The following is an 18,752-nucleotide window of genomic DNA, read 5'->3' as shown; positions in this document are numbered from 1 at the left end:
GAAAAACACCATAAGTTGAATAGAAAATGGTTTTAGAATTTCCAAACAAGAGAAAAACTGAATAAATAGTGACAATTCAACTAGCATAAAAAATGTGAAACCCTAAATTAAACATAAAGTAGAATGGAAACACTAAAATTAAGTATATGCATTGTTTTCATTAAATGTGAATGTGCCAAAGTCCCTTACTAAAATATAGATTGAGTCCTTCTTGGTTAAGAAAAGACCAGATATATGTATTTTATGACTTTGTTACTCGAAGTGTGTGGAACTAGCAACACTCGCATCCCCTGAAGCCTGCTAGAAATGCAAAATCCCAGGTCCCACCCCGGACCCACTGAACAGAAACTTTTAATAAATGCAGGTCAGTCTTGCGCGTGTTAAAGTTTAGGAAGCGTTCATTTTATGATACATTTAAAACGATTTATAAAAGAACACTGAAAATAGAGCAGGGAGCAAAGAGGTACCAGACAAATACAAACAGAAAAGTTAGTGTGAATACTAATACCAGACAGGTAGTGTTTAAAGCTAATTGATAGATCAAAGAGAGAAATTGTGTGTTGATTTTTAAAAGCCCAATTTAGATTGGGCACAGTGGCTCATGTCTGTAATCCCAACACTTTGGGAGGCTGAGGTGGAAGAATTGCTTGAGTCCAGATGTTTGTGACCAACCTAGGCAACATGAGGAGGCCCCGTCTCTACAAAATCGTATTAAAAAAAAAAAAATTAGGCTGGGCACAGAGGCTCATGCCTGTAATCCCAGCACTTTGGGAGGCCAAGGTGGGAGGACTGCTTGAGCCCAGAGTTTGAGACCAGCCTGGCCAACATAGCAAAACCCCATCTCTACAAAAAATACAAAATCAGCAGGGTATAGTCTCGGCTACTTGGGAGGTTGAGGCAGGAGGATCACTTTAATCCAGGACGTTAAGACTGCAATGAGTTGTGATTGTGGCACTTCATTGCAGCCTGGGTGACAAAGTGAGACCCTGTCTCAAAAGAAAAAAAAAAAAAAAAAACTTAGCTGGGCATGGTGGTGCATATCTGTAGTATTAGCTACTCTCAAGGCTGAGGTGAAAGGATTGCTTGAGCCTAAGGATTCGAGGTTACGGTGAGCTATGATCATGCCACTGCACTCCAGCCTGGGCTACAGAGTGAGACCCTGTGTATGTTAAAAAAAAAAAAAGCCCAATTTATTATTTTTTATTTGACCTCAGGTTCACAAAAATAGATTATTCATAATCCCTCATTCATGATACTTTCTCATCATTGATCCATTCACAGCCTACTTTTATTTAGTTAGCTGGGTATTTTTATATCCAGTAGTTTTTTCATTACATCATAAACACCTGAGATACCCTACTCCAAACAAACAGAAGAGCAACAATAACCTATATCTAACCATACTCTCCCTCTCCTATTCTACCCCACTCCCTTCCACCACCTGAGTCCTGTACAGAACACACACTTGCTTTCCTTTTTTATATAATTCCCTTCCATCTATATGTTCTCAAATCACACACACACACACAATTCTTAACGTTATACAAAGGAATTTCACGTATAAAATCTTTGGAGATTTACCTTTTATTAATATCTTATTAATAAGATTCATCCATCTTGTTGTATGTTACTGTAGCTCATTTTTATTATAATATAACATTCCACTGAGCCATAGTTATCCTCCCATTCTCTCATTGATGAAATTTTGGGATTTTACAGGGTTTTAACTTTGTTAACCAGTGCTGTAATGAGCATTCTCATACATGCCTCTTGCTGTAGATATGGAGTGTTTCTTAGGTATATATCTAGGCATATAGGATAGGTGACTAACATTAGAAAATGATATCTGACTAGTTTTCAAAGTGTAGAGCACTGTATAAAGATTCTCTCTGTCCACATTCTGTCTTACACTGAATATTGTAGACTTTTTAAAAAATTTGTGTATCAAATGGGTATAAAATGGTGGGTCATTGTTTTCATGGTTTGCACACACCTAATGCTAATGATGGTAAATATTTCCCTGTATTTGTATTGGCTTTATGAGACCCTTTTCTGTAAAGTGCCTGTTCATAACTTATATCTATTTTTCTATTGGTTGTTTGCATCAAAGGCACATAATCGAACAGATCTGGTGAACAACAGTATGTAAGAGTATGGAGACAGCATGCTATAATCAACAAATTAAGTTTCATAAACACTCATATATGTATGTGTGCACGTGTATATGTGTGTATGCAAGTGTATGTGTGTGCATGAAGAAAGGGAGAGAGAATTTTACCTCTTTAAAAAATAAATATAAATTCGTTGTATATGACCATGGAATATTTACAGAAATCTCCCATGTGACTGTCATAAAACAAATTTTAACAATTCTTAAAGGAAAGATTTTATAGAATACATTCATTTTAATAAAATTACAAATAAAGAAAAGATGGCATAAAATCTCAGCTGATTAGAAATTAAGTATCCTTATAAAGCCATTGATTCAAAATTGAAATTACAATCTCTAGAAGGCAATTAAGAGCGTGCTTTATATTTTAACCTATAGAAAATGTCTAAACTTCTACTCAGAGAAAAATTTTTAGTAAATGTTACTTAAATGTTTAAGGTTTAGTAAAAATAAAAATGTCTATCTTAAAAAATAGATAATAAAAACAAAGGAGCTTAGTACTCAATTTAAGAACGTTATAAAGGAACAAAAGGATTTTTAAAAAGTAGTAGAGGAGAATGAATAAATACATGTCACAATTAGAACAAAAAATGTTGGAAAAGATTAATAACTCCAAAAACTGTTCATTTCAAAGAAGTATTAAATAGACTCTTCACAATTCTGTTTAAGGAGTAAAGTGAGAGAGAGAGTAAAAGTATAAAAACAAAAGGAAAAGGAAACATAATTATAGATAAGGAAGAAATTCTGAAAATTAGAAAATAATACAACATGCAACTCTGCAGGGCCACATTTAAAAACCTAGAGACGTACAATTTACTAGTAAGATATAAATTAATAAAAATGACCTGAGAAGAAACAGAGAATATAAACAGGCCTGCACAACATAGAAGAGTTTGGAAAATAGTAAAAGTTGCATTATTTACCTTCAATATAATTTAAACAATATTGAAGGTAAATAACACAGCTTTAACAATAGCATAAACATAGAAAAACACAAATAATAAAGAAACAATGACAAACATAGAAAGTTCTATAATTAATTGTATGGAGAAAGTCCAACTTTAATACTAAAATCTGAAAACGTTACAGAAATGAAGACCTGAATATGTCGTGGAAACTTTTAATTTTATGAGGAAAAAAAAAACATGAGCATCTAGTCAGACAAGAAAGAAAAGAAACAAACAAACAAACATCAATAATTACAAATAAGTAAATAAAAGCCAACAAACACATAAACTGTTGACTACAAAGGGTAAGAAATATCTATGGACTCAGACTTCTCCTTTTAACATTAACTACTAGAAGATAATAGATCAGTAACTATTGAGTACAAAGAAAATCACTGTAACTCAAGAATTCCATATTCAGTGGAGTTGTAATTCAAATATTAAGAAAAAGATATTCACAGACATAAAAGGACTAATACCAATTCTGAAAGTGTTTACTTTAATTCATGTGCTACTACTTGATAAATGAATCAGTATAAAATAATAAAGATGAAAAAGCTGGAAGCATACACCAATCTAAATAATTGTTGAAGATATGTTTCAAAAAACGAATGAAAAGAGAAAATTTCTCATACAATGAAAAATCCAGGAGATAGAGAAAAAAGAAAAGATGTCCATTTTACTTTTTATATGATGAGGTTTCAATTTTAACTACTATAGATGATGTAACATTTAAGTCCCAAAGGCTTAGCCCTTAGACTCTTTTTCTTTTTGATCTATACTCACTTATTCGATTATCTCATCCAGTCCCTAGTTTAAATAGTATCAGTAGGCTGTTGACTTCCAAATTTATATCTCTAGAACTGACATCTCCTCTGACTTTAAACTTACAGATTTTTATCCATATCTTCATTTGGGTTTCTTATAGGCATCTCAAATTTAGTATGATCAAACCAAACTTAGGTTTCCCCATCCACAGTCTAAGCTCTCAGTCTTCTACGCACAATCCATTAGCAAATCCTGGTGTCTTTACATTTAATACATCCAGAACTTCACCATCTCTCATCACCTGTGCTGTTAACACCCTAGTCTACTTTGTTTACCTAGATTGTTATAAGACAGTCCTAGAAAGTTTCCTCCTCCTACAGATGCTCCCCACACAAGAGCTAGTAACCTTCCTAAAATATGCATTATATTCCTGCTCTGCTCAGTGTCTTCACCTATCCTTTAGAGTTATTCCAAAGCCCTTTGTATCCCTGCATAACCCAGTGCCCTTCTCCACCTTCTCTGACCTCAAGTACGACCATTCTCCCTGTTTGTTCTCTTGCTATAACTGCACTCAGATCTCTACACATGTTCCCACCACAGGCACTTTGTCATTTCTCTTTCCTCTATCAGGAACGCTCTTTCCCGTAGACAGCAAGCACAGCTTATTCATCTTTGGATCTTCACTCACAAGTCACCTTATGGGAGAGGTCCTCTCTAACCACCTTTCTAAATTAAAGCTCAGCCTTCATTTCATATCTTCTTATCCTGATCTATTTTTTTTTTTTGTCTTCACAGCACTCATTACTAATATATTATTTACTTTTGAATATTTATTGGCTGAATATTGCTAAAGGTAAACTATCTGGGCTTAGAAACTGCTGAATTACCAGTGCCTAGAATGCCTTGAACAGTGCCTAGCACATAGCAGCACCCAATAAATATTTATTAAGCGAGTAAATAGGGTAATTACCAGCGCCACACACACACAGAGCTCCATTCCTAAGAGCATTATTGACTGAATACTAATTCTGCAAGATAATTAGGAAGAGATATGTCAAATAAGCTTTGGAAATATAGGGTTAAGTAAAATTACTTGGATTCTTGATTCATTCAATACATATTTATGAAGTGAAGTGTCTACTATTTGTCTAAAACAGGCAGATATGGTGACTATTGGAAAGACAGACAAGTTCCCACTTTTATGGAGTTTATATTCCAGCTACAAAAACAGCCATAAATCAAATTATTACACATGTAACTATGCAATTGTCATTGTAACCAGTGCTACAGAAGAAAAGCACAGGATGCTCTAAGAGTTTAGAATGTAGACCTGATCTATATTCTAGGTTTCTGTAATGATATTATATTTAATTTGTTAACCAGAAGAATTATGAGAGATTATCCAGGTGTGTGGAGATAGAGAAAAGAGCTCTGGCAGAAGGAATCATTTGTGTGAAGTCCTGAAGCTGGAAGGAACTTGGTACATTCACTGAACTAATCAAGTCAGAGTGTCATGAGGTTAGTAGGGGTCAGAGTGTAGGAGTTCATGAGCTGGTGTTAAGAATTTGGAATTTGGTCTAAAAGCAAGGGGAAATCACTGAGTAGTTTTAAGCAGGACTTCTCATAGTCCTTAAAATAGGAGTATGAATTGTAAATCTCTAAGAAGCACTTTCTCAATTTATTTAATGACAGAAACTACTTTTTGTAGAACCTCTTGATGGTACTATTACCCTGTAATATATTCATATTCTGGAAAATATACAACAGAAAAGCGAAAATTATCAGGGAAAACATATTTTAAGTAGAAAAACGATAAGAAAGCATAAAAAGTAACATATATGAGACTTTACAGCTCAGTTGGATCCATGAATATGTAAAGATTCCATTGTCCTATTATAAGGCAAAATCCACATTTAGTTCCAAAGTCCAAATTCAATTTTGTGCTGTCAATAAAGATTAATATAATATGGCTACCATGAGACTAAAGCTTTCCACTTCTAATTATTTACCCAAGAGGAATGAGAACGTACTTCCACACAAAAACTTAAAAAGTTCATAGAAACTTTATTTATAATACTAAAAACTGGAAGTAATCCAAATATTCATTAAGAAGTGACTGAATAAACAAACTGTGGTATATCCCATACAATAAATGTCATATAGCAGTAAATAGGAATGCTCTGTCTTTGTGCCACTGCACACTTGGCACATCATGCAGCGTCCAGAACATAATAGATGATCAGTAAATACAGAAATAATTTAATTAACACAAATAATACATTTGTTTTAATGGACATATAGAACTTTGTATATAACCTAAGGCAAATATATATTCATGCAGTTGACCACAAAGAAAACGGACTCGAAAACTCTCTTAAGAACGATGCAGTTAAGCCAAAAAATAACAAAAGACGATGACAAAGTTGTAACAACTTGACAAAAAAATGTAAACACTGATTTGAAGGGGAAATAAAAGACCAAAAAAGGGAGGAGCAAAAATATGCAAATTCAGAAATGAAAAAATGTTATAATTACAAATATAGTTAAAACTAAAAAAATTTTTGAGAAAGTTTAAATACACAGTGTAACAATTAATTTGAAAAATATAGATGAAATAGACATTTCCAGGAAAATTTAAATTATCAAAATTGATTCCAGATCAGTCAGAAAATTTGAAAAGACCAATAATGGAGGATATTGGAAACATCAAAGAATTATATTAGAAAAGGAAAAAGCAAGCACAAACAGAAATTATACACCAATATCATTTATGAATTTAGATACAAAAAATCCAAATAATGCATTAGCAAAGAGTCATAAAAGACATTTAAAAAAATTAATCATGATGAAGTATGGTTTATTCCAAAAAGGCTAGGTTGAATCAAAAATAGCAATAAATATTACTTATGTATTTTTATTAAATATTTAACCTAAGCAAAGCTACTGTTCAGTAGATTTTTACCTTTAATCTATTTATGTTACTTAAAAGAGAAAAAAATTGAACAATAATTATAAAATATGTATTTAATAAAAATAAACAATTCATAAAATTCTAAGTAAAATAATAATAGAACAAAAATGCCTAAAAACAATAAAGAGTTTGAAATAAAAATTAGTAACAAACAAAATTACATGTGGAAGTAGTGACTATATTTACTTGAAGATGGAAACTGGAGAAATGCCTGCTGTCATCACTAGTTAAACAGAATTCTAGAGTTTATGGCTAATTAAATAAAACCAACAAAAGACATACATGAATATGCATATGCATACACATATTTAATCAAAGAGATTCTATCAAAACTTAAAACAACTGGTCAGGTGTGGTGGCTCACGCCTGGAATTCCTGCACTTTGGGAGGCCAAGTAGGGTGGATCATCTGAGGTCAGGAGTTCAAGACCAGCCTGGCCCACATGGTGAGATCATATCTCTACTGAAAATATGAAAATTAGTTGGGCATGGAGGCACATGCCTGTAATCCCAGCTACTCAGGAGGCTGAGGCAGGAAAATCACTTGAACCCGGGAGGCTGAGGTTGCAGTGAGCCGAGATCATGCCACTGTACTCCAGCCTGGGCGGCAGAAAAAAAAAAGCAAAAAACAAAACTTAAAACAACTGTTAGAATTATTAAGAAGTTAAGAAAGTGGCTGGATACAAGATTAATATTAAACAGCTTTCTTTGATATTAACAAATCAGATAGAAGCTAAATTGAAAGGAATATCCTATTCATACACATCAACTGAATATGCATATGGTAACCAGAAATAAATAAATGTAAGGAAATGTGTGGGACTAACGAAGAATAGAACACAAGATCTTTCGTAATATTTGTATAATTCTAATATTTTTGCTGTTATTTTGGCATTTACTTTTATGCAGGCTATAAGACAGGAATCCAGCTTTTCTCCCCCTCAAAATAGGTAAATGGCCTCTGGTATTCACGCTATTTATTCCCTAACATTTTGAAAAATTAGATTTATCAAACAATAAATTCACATACATCTGGATACTTGGATATTTTTAAGCTACTTATGCTATGCTACTTATCTATTTGCATGTTTCTGAGCCAATATTAATTTTTAGAGAAAAATATTTGCTAGAAAATTTTAATCTACTAAAATAGTGGTTGATAACCTCTACTGTAAAACATAAATGAAAAATTATTGGGGTATTATTAAACAGATGTCAGAATTTTGAAGCCAGGTGGTCTTCTTTTGTTTGAGAAATCCTGTGTGTATGAGTCTAAGAAAGTGGATTCCTCACTGTCAGCATGTCCCCCCGACCCACTGCCTACCTTGCTTTTGAAACTGTTATTAAATAATAATGAGAAACTCATCTTAACAGGAAGTTTCACCTTCTATGTTCACTGACCTAGTTTGGAGCTCAGCAAGTTGTTGCTCAGCTTTTAAAAACACTGGTGACTCTCTCTAGAGGGTTTTAAAATACTAGTGCCAGGTGCTGCACATTCCTGCAAAGGCACGGCTCAGCATTTCCAGATGATTTCAACTCTTCCCTCGGCTGAAGCTAGCAGTTCTGTCAGTCTGTCCCCAAGGCAGCTAGGGGTCCCGCCAGGAAAGAAAAGAGTCTTGCTTATTTAATTTTGGTTTGCTTTAGAAAGCATATACACACAAATTTTAGTAAGCATCTATGAGAACTCATTTGTTAACCTAGTAGCTATTTCATTGTGCAAATATATATGGGCATCATCCTTCCTGTTTCCAAAGAGATATAACTGTACCCACGAACAGAACACATGCAGATTGGAAAGATTTCCTTTTATGAATCTAATCAGAACTTTTTTTATTATTCCATAGAATTCCTATTATTCCATAGAAGGAGCAGGTAGAATCTGGCATTCAGAAAAGTGACAAAGTTAAAAACTGGGCCAATTTACAGTGAATTTTAAGACAGGATAATGCAGACTTTCAAATCTAAAACTCTAAAATGAATCACTAGTTCAATGTATTATTATGTAAACTTAATTTCCTCTTAAGCACAACTTTGGATCTTATTTTCAAAGTGACTAATATATAAGAAAGGTCATGAAAGTTATACATGGACCTTGACTTCAGTAACTAAATTTAGTTTTTTTCCACAATTATTTTTCAAGAAACAGTTGGGCTGATCACCAACAACTTCTATATTTTTGGCCAGATTCAAGTAATGAAGAATAGGATTGGACAGTGCTGTGAATAATTTTCTACCCAGGTTATCCAGGATCTTATCATTTGGGGGGATGATGGAACCCAGTGATAGTTGTTTTCAATCATGATTACGAATCATGAATTAGTGCTATCTACTTGTGGAAAACATAAATCGACAAAGTAAGATGATCTAATGTAATTGGCCTGTTTATTTTATAACATCTAATTGGGGGAAAAGAACATCATAATGTATATAGCAGCCCATCAGACAACGAATTTGGCCACCAAGATATCGGTATCAACATGAGAGCAAATAATTCACTTTGACAAATATTTATGGAATATATATTTTGTCTGGGCACCATATAAGGTGCAGGAGGTACAACGATTTTATTTCAACCATAAGAAGTTTACAATCTAGCTAGTGGGAAAGACACGTGAACCTGTGAAGAGATCATCTTTCTGTAATATGGTAACTGACAAGTAAGGGGAAAAAATTCTTGCAAAATTGTGATAGACAAAGTGAAGTAACAGTATCCAAAAGGAAGAGCCAGACTCTGGAACCTGAGTCTTCCATGTATAACCTTGGACAAGATACTGAACTTCTTTAGGCTTCAGTTTTCTCATCTGTAAAAAGAATACTAGAACTTACCTTGAAAAAATTGTTGCATAGATTTAGAAGAGATTCTTTATGTGATGTGCTTACTTCTTAGTAGTCATTAAATAAATAGTAACTATTGGTAATATATGCTATTAATATAGAGAACATGCAAATCAAAACACAACTACTGAAAAGAGGAAAAGAAAAATTAACAATGTGTATGAAGAGATCACTCATAAAAGAATAAATACAAATAGTGTATTAGTCTGTTCTTATCCTGCTAATAAAGACATACCCAAGACTGGGTAATTTATTTTTTTAAAAAAAAGAGGTTTAATAAACCCACAGTTCCACATGGCTGGGTAGGCCTCACAATCATGGCACAAGGCAAGGAGGAGCAAAGTCACAACTTACATGGTGGCAGGCAAGAGAGTATGTGCAGGGGAACTGCTCTTTATAAAGCCATCAGATTTCATGAGACTTACTCACTATCATGAGAACAGCATGGGAAAAATCCACCCTTGGGATTCAATTACCTCCCAATGACACATGGGATTATGGGAGCCACAATTCAAGATGAGATTTGGGTGGGAACACAACCAAACCATATCAAATAGAAAATAAGAAAAGAGCATCAGTCAAACTTAACTTATAAAAAATAAAAACTAGAATGGTGATTTTTTTACCATAAAATTTACAGTTTATTTAAAATTAATACTTAACTGCAGCAAGACTGTGGTGAGATAAGCCATCAGAGGCAGCACCAGTGACAGTGCAGAAACTTGTAAGCTTTCTGAAAAGGAATTTGTCAACATGTATCAAAGACCTTCAAAATGTTTCTATGGCTATTGGCCCAATAATTCTACTTCTAGTTTAAATATGCCCATTACACTGTGCTCTCTAAAATTATAACTTTTTATAACAACCTAGATATAGAATAGAAAAATGGTAAAAACTTTATGCTACATCCATAAGATAGACCATCATGCAGTGATAAACATAAAACTTGGCAACAATTTTTTAATCATATAATTATGATTTAAAAATTAGGAGAGGCTAGGCACAGAGGCTCATGCCTGTAATCTTAGCACTTTGGGAGTTCAAGGAGGGAGGATCACTTGAGCGCAGGCGTTCAAGACCAGTCTGGGCACCATAGTGAGACCCCATTTCTACAAAAAATACAAAAAAAAAAAAGTAAAGAACGTACAAACTTGTTATAATCAGTGTAATCTTTACTATGTAAAAATGTATGTGCATTAGTAAGCTATTGCTGCATAATGAACTACTTCTCCCCCAAAACTTAATGATTAATCAAAAAGCCATTTATTTCACTCATCATTCTGCAGGCAATTTAGGCTGTGCTCAGCTGGGCAGTTCTTTACATCTAGGTTTATCTCAGCTGGGCTTGTTTGGGCACCTTTGATTTTAGCTGGCATGGCAATTCGGAGTGGGCTACTCTAGAATGATCTCAGATTGGATGATTTATCTGTTCTTCAAATGATCTATTCTTCAGCAGGCTAGCTTGGGGTTGTGCTCATAGTGTATCTGGGCTTCAAGAGAGAGCAGAAATGTGCTCAGAATAGGCACACCATCACTTATGCCACATTCTATTTTCCAAACTAAGTCATGACAAGAACTAAAGGGGTGGAAGGAAGAGATTCTATCTCTGGATAGAGGGAGCTTCAAGGTCACATATCAAGTGGCAAGAATACAGGCAGGGATGGAAAATTGGGGGAATTTTTGTAATTAAGCAATCATACCATGCATAGAGAAAAGTTTAGAAGATATTACACTAAAATATTGACACTGTATTCTGAATGGTAGAATTATTGATAATTTTTTGTTTTGTATACTTTTCTGTTTTTCACCTTTTCTATAAATAAGCAAGCTTTATTTTTATAAGTAGATAAAAATAAATATGTAAAAATTTTTACCCACTCTACATAAACCTGGTGATATAGACACATCAAAGTAATTGTGGGGTCACAGAAGGAGATACTTGGCATAGTCTGAGGTGGATGACGGAGAAAGCTTCTCGAGGGGATAACATTTGGTCTGGGCATTCCAAGAAGTATAAGGAGGATTTTGCTAAGCCAAGGAAGATAAGGGCGTTCTAGGACAAGCATACGTGTGAGAAACAACATATTGTTTAGTAAAATCAAAGAGCTAAAATAATGACAGGTAGAGATGGCCCAGAGAGGAGCTGTGAGAAAATATAGAATGGGTCCAGAAGAGAAACCTGTGCAATTTGAGAGGAGAGAACTGAAAGGAAATGGGGAGGGCTGGGGGTTGTGCTGGGGGTAAGCTTACGTTTTACTGACTGAAAGTTAGCTATGGAAACCTAGCCCTTGAAACTCAGAGCTGGATAATTTTGAAATGGGATTCTTTTTATGGTCTTAAACATATTGTTATGGTCATGTCAACACTGGTGCTCAAGAGGGGAATTTGCTTATAGCTGAGGTCAAAACTCCCAGAAAAATAAGGAGCAAAAGTAAAAGGTTGGCCATCTATTTTCTCAGCAGCATCAACTATCCCTCCTTCCCCTTTCGAAGCATAGAGAATCTGAGCAACTGCCTTGCTATGGAAGATTTTTAGAACAGGATTAATCAGTACCTGCTGATTAAATTTTGGGCTATAAAATTGCAATATAGCTGTCACAGTTCTAGTGACTGTAGTCCATGTTATGTGTTTTCCAATGAAGTGCTTAATTAAAATGAATGCCTAGATATTTAAATTCCTTGAACCAATCAATCAGCTGGTTGTTTATGACTTAATCAAATGGCCCCTTTTGTCCCTAGTGTGTTGTGGTATATAATGTAGTTTGTGGCTTCTAAACCAGAAGTTAACCTATACTCCTGAGAATTGAGTTCACAATCTCATGAGCACCTAACTTTATCAAAGGAGATAAATGCAGCAAAACACACTAACTGCTACGTTAATGAAGACATGAACAACAGAAGATAATGTGTGGTAATCCAATCACTGGCTTCAAAATGCCTCCTCTCCCAGTACATTCTCAACCCTTTCCTATTTTTAAGAAGTCTCAGGTTGGGTGTGGTAGCTCATGCCTGTAATCCCAGCACTTTGGAAGGCCAAGGCAGGAGGATCACTTGAGCACGGGAGGGTGAGATTGAGCCTGTAGTGAGCCATGATTGTGCCACTGCACTCCCACTTTGGGTGAAAGAGCAAGAGTTATAGAGGAAAGAAAGAAAGGAAGAAAGGAAAGGCAGGAAAGGCAGGAAGGAAAGGAAGGGAAGGAAGGAAAAGAAGGAAAGGAAGAGAGAAAGAGAGAAAGAGAGAGAGAGAAAGAAAGGAAGGAAGGAAGGAAGGAAGGAAGGAAGGAAGGAAGGAAGGAAAAAGGAAGTCTCAGTAATTAAACATTTATGTTGCATGAAAAAGCAATTGACACCAGTGAAAAAATCCTTTTACTTCCTTCTGCAACTTTTTTTCTTTTGGCTTTTAATGATGATGGGCAGAGAACTGAGAGAAATGGAATTGTTTCTTTTAATGATAAATTAATTTTAATTGGCATTGCTAGATTTAGCAAATAAAAACTACAGGATGCCCAGTTAAATTTGAATTTCAGATAAATGGTGAATACCTTTTTAGTATAAGAATGCCCTAAACTTATATTTGTTTATTTGTTGTATTTTATTCGGCAACCCTAATTTTAAGGCTTTGCTAAGATCACAAAGTCCTTCTTTAGAGACACTATGGGACTACTAATAGGCAAGGGAGAATACAGACGTGAGGTAAGACCGGACCATGCTCGGTTATGGCAGAACAAAGGCAGAACTGTTTTCTTGAGCCCCAAGTAGGTTATCTTCCATGAGGACACCCTAGTACACTTTGGCTGGGCAAGTCATTTGATGAATTTCACAATCTTCCAAATGAGTCCATGGAATTTTAGGTAGCATACCCAGAGAGAAATAAACTTCTTTAGACCAAACTACAAATTAACAAATTTGAGAGCCAACATTTTGACTGCTGGCAGCTATCCAGTCCAAATGTACAGTTGAGCATGGTGGCTCACACCTGTAATCCCCACAATTTGGGAGGCCGAAGTAGGAGTTTAAAAAAATCAGGACTTTATAAAAACACAAAAATATGAACTGCCAATGAAAATGTTCACTTTAAGAAATATAACTAACTTAGGAAGAACCCCCTATACATCAACTAGAGCAACCATAAAATAGAATTTGGACACTAATCTTCAATTTCTTCCTCATTAAAAAATTAGAAAAAAAATTTTTGCTAGATTGGTTAAGACAAGAGAAAAAATAATCTCGGTTGTAGAAACAACCAGAGTTTTCTTCTTCCATCTAGTCCTAATTTTGGAGATTCTGCCACATATTACATTCTGTTCTTGTCCCATACTTATCTCTCTGGGATGATGTTTCCATGTTTCAAGGTCTTTATTACTATGTAAAGATTTTTCTTAGTATCTATTTGCAATTGCTCCTTGTTTTTTTCTCAGCTTTAAGTCCTGAGTGTTTTCCAAGTATACTGCTAAGGAGGTTTGCTCCTTCCAATACACTCTGCCAAATGTGTGCTAATTACTTACCAAATTAGGAATAGCTTCGCTATTTGTCTGCTTGGTGCTACAGCTCAGCTTTCTAGTCCTCACTGCCTGTGCAATCAGCATTCTTCTCCACCAGATCTATATACGCCAGGGTGAGAGGAGGGTGTTTCTCACCTTTTGGGGAGGAAATATTTATTAAGAGTCTGATTTGAAAATAAATTTCCCACAGAACAGAAACACTGTTTCTGGAACACATTTCATCCATTCATTCCTCCACAAATTATTATTGAGCGCCTGTTATGTGCTAAGCACGATACTAGGCCCTGGGAACATAACTGTGAACAACAAAAAAATGTGGAAGTCTAGTGTGGAAGACAGCTATTTATACAACCATTCCAACAGTGTCAAATGTTGTTGATAGAAAATGATCAAGTTGACATGTGAGAACGCCACAGAGGGACTCTGAGATTAGGAAAGACTTTTTGGAAGAAATGATATTTAAGCTGAATAGTATTTAGTAAACTTAAAAGAGTGTGGAAAAGGGATGTATCAAACAGCACGCACGAAGGTCCCTAAGGAGAGATGTAGAGGATGATATAATTGTGGAAATGAAAAGAATACAAAGGAGTCTTCAGTAGAACCATAAATATCTATGGAGTGCCTACTATATGCCGAGCATTGCTCTACAATTTGGAGGTACAGCTTTGAGTATTACATACACCGAGGAGCAGCTTAAATCCTGGTAGAGGAAGACAGACAACAAATAGGGAAGTATTAATAAGATAACCCCATGTATTGACAAGTTCATTTTAAAAATATAAGGTAATGAGATACAAATGAGTGGTTTGGGGGTAGGGCTGCTTTAGCTAGCCTTTAGCCAAGGTAGTCAGGGAACATGTCTTTGAGGAGGTAACATTGTGGTGAGGGCTGCATGTTGAGAAGCAGCAGCCGAATCGAGGTTTGGAAGGGCAAGAATGTCATGAGACAAGGAAGTTCTCAAGAGCTTTGAAAGCCATGTTAAGAGCTTAGGCTTTATCCTAAAGGCAGTGGGAAAACAGTAGAGACTTTTCAGCAATGGAGTAATATTTTATTAAAATAGTGATTATTTTGGTTTTGTTGTAGAATCTGGATTGGAGAGGAACAAAACAGAATCTGGTGGGTGAGTCTGAGGAATGGAGAAAAACAGTTGGGCCAAACAATTATAGAAGAGAGAGTTGACAGGTGTGTTGATTGAATTGTTGTGGAGGATAAGGGAGAGAGGGATGAGGGAAGGCTTTTTTTCTTTTCTATCACGTGCAACTGGGCGGGCTGGTGGTAATATTTGCTTTGAAGAGGAGATGAAAATGATGAGTTCTATTTAAGAGGAATTGAGTTTGAGGTGCCTATAGTATACCCTACTGGGGTACCCAGAAGGCAGACAGATTCATGGGTCTGGGACTCTAAAGAAAAGTCTGGGTTGGATAGATGGACTTGGGAGTTATCAGAAGAGCAGACAATTAAAGCCAAGGGAGAGTGGGAATTATGAAAATAGAGCCTTGAATATAGCCCTAAGGACAACCAGACTATGGCTGCTCAGGAGTATGACAGTTTTCCATGGTTGATATTATGCACACTAGACATCCTCTAAACACATCTCCTGGCAGTTGTTAAAATACCTGTCTAGTGCATGATGACTTTCATCCTACAAAAGTTATTAAATACCAAGCATGCAACAGGTCCTGCGTTAGGCAAGGTATAACACGTTAAGCATACCTCTAGAAAAGAAATGTGTAGAGTAGGCCAAGTATGTGAATAGGATAACAAGGATATGAGGATTTTCCCTGCATATTGATTAATAACAACAATAAAGAGTAATTGAGTACCTTTGTGTCAGGCACTGCATCAAACATTGAATGGGCTTTTATTCCTGAGCCCAAGAAGCTCACAGACAATGGCAGAGTCATTCAGATAGGAATTTAATAGTAGCACACTATGGTATATGAAGAGATAGGTAAAGGATACTGTGGGACATGGAAGAGAGGGTGGTGGAAATGGTCCCTATGGAGAAAAGATGATGATACAAGGTTATAGGCCAAATTCCTAACCCTAGGACACAGACAGGTAGTTTCAAGTAATTATACTAATCCTTACCAGTACTCACAAGGATAAGGCCCTTAAAACTCTCTAGGGTTCATAAAATATTTGTGACCTGGTGGGTATTTTGAAACTGTTTTCAAATACTACAGTACTAAAAGCGTTATATGGTATTGATACAAAATAATTTAACTAAATGTCAGCTCACTACCTCCTAGCCCAGATCAGGTAGCTGAACAGGAATCTATGTTCTAAGTAGGAAAGCCAGAGACTGCTTTAAGGAACTGCTGATAACTTGTTCCCTGTAGCTGGGTAAACATGTGACATTAAATTTCTCTAGCCCAAAGATCTCTTACCTGTAATCTAGGTTAATAGATATGATAATTTCTACATTTTGAGATGATCCAGAAACAGACCAAGTATTCATGAGATCCTGAGTGTTCTTGTTACCCTGGTAGCACTAACATACACTTCTAGATATATCTTCAAGTCAGGCATTGCATTTGAAATACATGAGACTGGGCATTACATCTTGGGATATCCGTTGACTTATCCAATGAATTAATAACATTATTTGCACTACCAATGAATAAACTTATTGAATAGAAAGTACAAGCAAAACCATGTTTTTGGTGGGGCTGGCTGAGATCTCCATCTGATGGATGTGGATAAAGAAAAACAATAAGAAAAACAACACAGTTGACCTTTGGACAACATGAGGGTTAGGGCAGCTAACACCCCACACAGTTAAAAATCCACGTCTAACTTTTGACTCCCTCAAGACTTAACTACTAAAAACCTACTGTTGACCAGAAGCCTTACCCATAACATAAATAGCCGTGACACATATTTGGTATGTTGTAGACATTATATACTGTATTCTTAAAGTAGGCTAGAGAAAAGAAAATGTTCTTAAGAAAATAATAAGGAAGAGAAAATATATACTATTTATTAAGTGGAACTGGATCATCATAAAGGTCCTCATCCTCATCTTCATGCCGAGTAGGCTGAGGAGGAGGATAAAGAGAAGGATCTGATCTTGTTGTCTCAGTGGTGGCAGAGGCAGAAGAAAATGTGCACGTAAGTAGATATATGCAGGTCAGACCCCTGTTGTTCAAGTGCCAAATGTATGTAGAAGCAGAACCCAAATAGCCTAAGGTTGGCATTATTAATTAGCAAAAGTTATTAGTAACCAGGTGATAAGGTTGCATTTTCTCTGGGGTAAGGAATTGTTTCTAATCCTAACAATGTGATGTTATTTAGAGTCTAACAATTCTGGCTGAAGCCAACATATTAACACTAACTCTGCCTTTCACATTACTTTTCCAGTCCAGCCTTTCCAAATAAATCAAGACATTTGTTGATTAACCTCAGCATAAATTTTCAGTTATTTTTGGTGTACTAATAGCCTACTCAAGTCACACAGGATTAAGTAAAGGGAAGGCAATAATGCCACCTTTGAACACACCAAAAGGGTTAATGAAGGACCAGCCAGACAGTTGAAGAGCTTACAGAGTGAGCCAAGAGAGAGAATGTAAGAGTGAATATAATGGCATTAGTTGAATAGTCTACAGAGATTTGGGGCTCTAAGGGCTAGACCCTGCTGTAGCAGGACCTACCAAAAAGATGTTCAGAGCAATTATTGCCCAATATAGACTGGAATATTCTGCTGACTTTTTAAGCACAGGAAGGTCAGACCCATCTGTTCCATCCTATGGAGCAATTTTGGAGTTAGGAAGTGTCTGTCCTTATTGTCCAGCTCCTTTAGTAAGAGATCCTCCTACTGAACAGCAGCAATCATGCCAGAAAGACCTAATTTCTTCTGAGTTTTGAGCTAGTTTTCTCTTTTGGCTGCCTTCTCATGAGCCTCGGGAATATGGATAAATGAAAAAGTGTACTTTTCATTCTCAAAAGTCGATAAATATAAACCTCTAACAGCCACACCAAACATTTTGTCTAGTACAAAAATGAATCTGGACATTTTACAATCACATCCATGAAATGCGAAGAGCATCACCTGCCCCTCTGAGCTCAGGTGCTGTATGAGAACTGCAGCCATCGTGCAGGGCACGGTTTTCTCTGAGCACAAGCTCTCTGAAGGCTGGTGGGATTCCTCCCACCACCGCACAAATCTCTGTTGCCAAGTAATGCCAATGAACTTCAAAAATCTAGAGCAAGCAAGTGTAGTTTAGTACATTTTTTAAAATTCAGATTCATTACCATAAAAATGAGCCACTTCTCTGTCGCAGCTTGCAATTCTCTCTGACATACAATTGACTGATCAGAAGACCTGTGCTTTCTAGTAGGAGACTTTTTGCATCCCTCTTTGATCTGATTTCCCTCGATTTAATAGACAATTATAGGCTCTTTAAATCCCAAAGGTTCAGAGACAGCAAATAATTACCAGTAGTAATTTTAGAATAAAGTCAATCTAAATGAGTTCAGTTAAATTATGCAATACTAAGTAGTGGCTTTTTTTATTTTAAACAAGGACAGCTAACCAAAACCCCAAACAATCGTTATGCTG

At 35.7% G+C, this 18,752-nt stretch overlaps 1 long non-coding RNA gene and 1 other non-coding gene across 2 annotated transcripts in view; both read right to left on the bottom strand.

Moving 5' to 3' along the window:
• LOC105492947 (uncharacterized) overlaps positions 1–18,752 on the bottom strand; it is a 43,613-nt gene that overhangs the window by 12,230 nt on the left and 12,631 nt on the right. Inside the window, exon 2 of the long non-coding RNA XR_011608442.1 lies at positions 14,195–14,326. This is a non-coding gene — a long non-coding RNA (uncharacterized lncRNA). The remainder of the gene's footprint in view (positions 1–14,194; positions 14,327–18,752) is intronic.
• Positions 1,204–1,274, bottom strand: LOC112428709 (small nucleolar RNA SNORD113/SNORD114 family). The gene has a single exon (XR_003020757.1). It is a non-coding gene; the product is annotated as a small nucleolar RNA SNORD113/SNORD114 family (small nucleolar RNA).

The sequence above is a fragment of the Macaca nemestrina genome, chromosome 1 (genome assembly GCF_043159975.1).
Source record: "Macaca nemestrina isolate mMacNem1 chromosome 1, mMacNem.hap1, whole genome shotgun sequence".
NCBI lineage: Eukaryota > Metazoa > Chordata > Mammalia > Primates > Cercopithecidae > Macaca > Macaca nemestrina.
The sequence above is the reverse complement of the archived record's forward strand: the minus strand, read 5'-3'. Positions and strand labels throughout refer to the sequence as shown.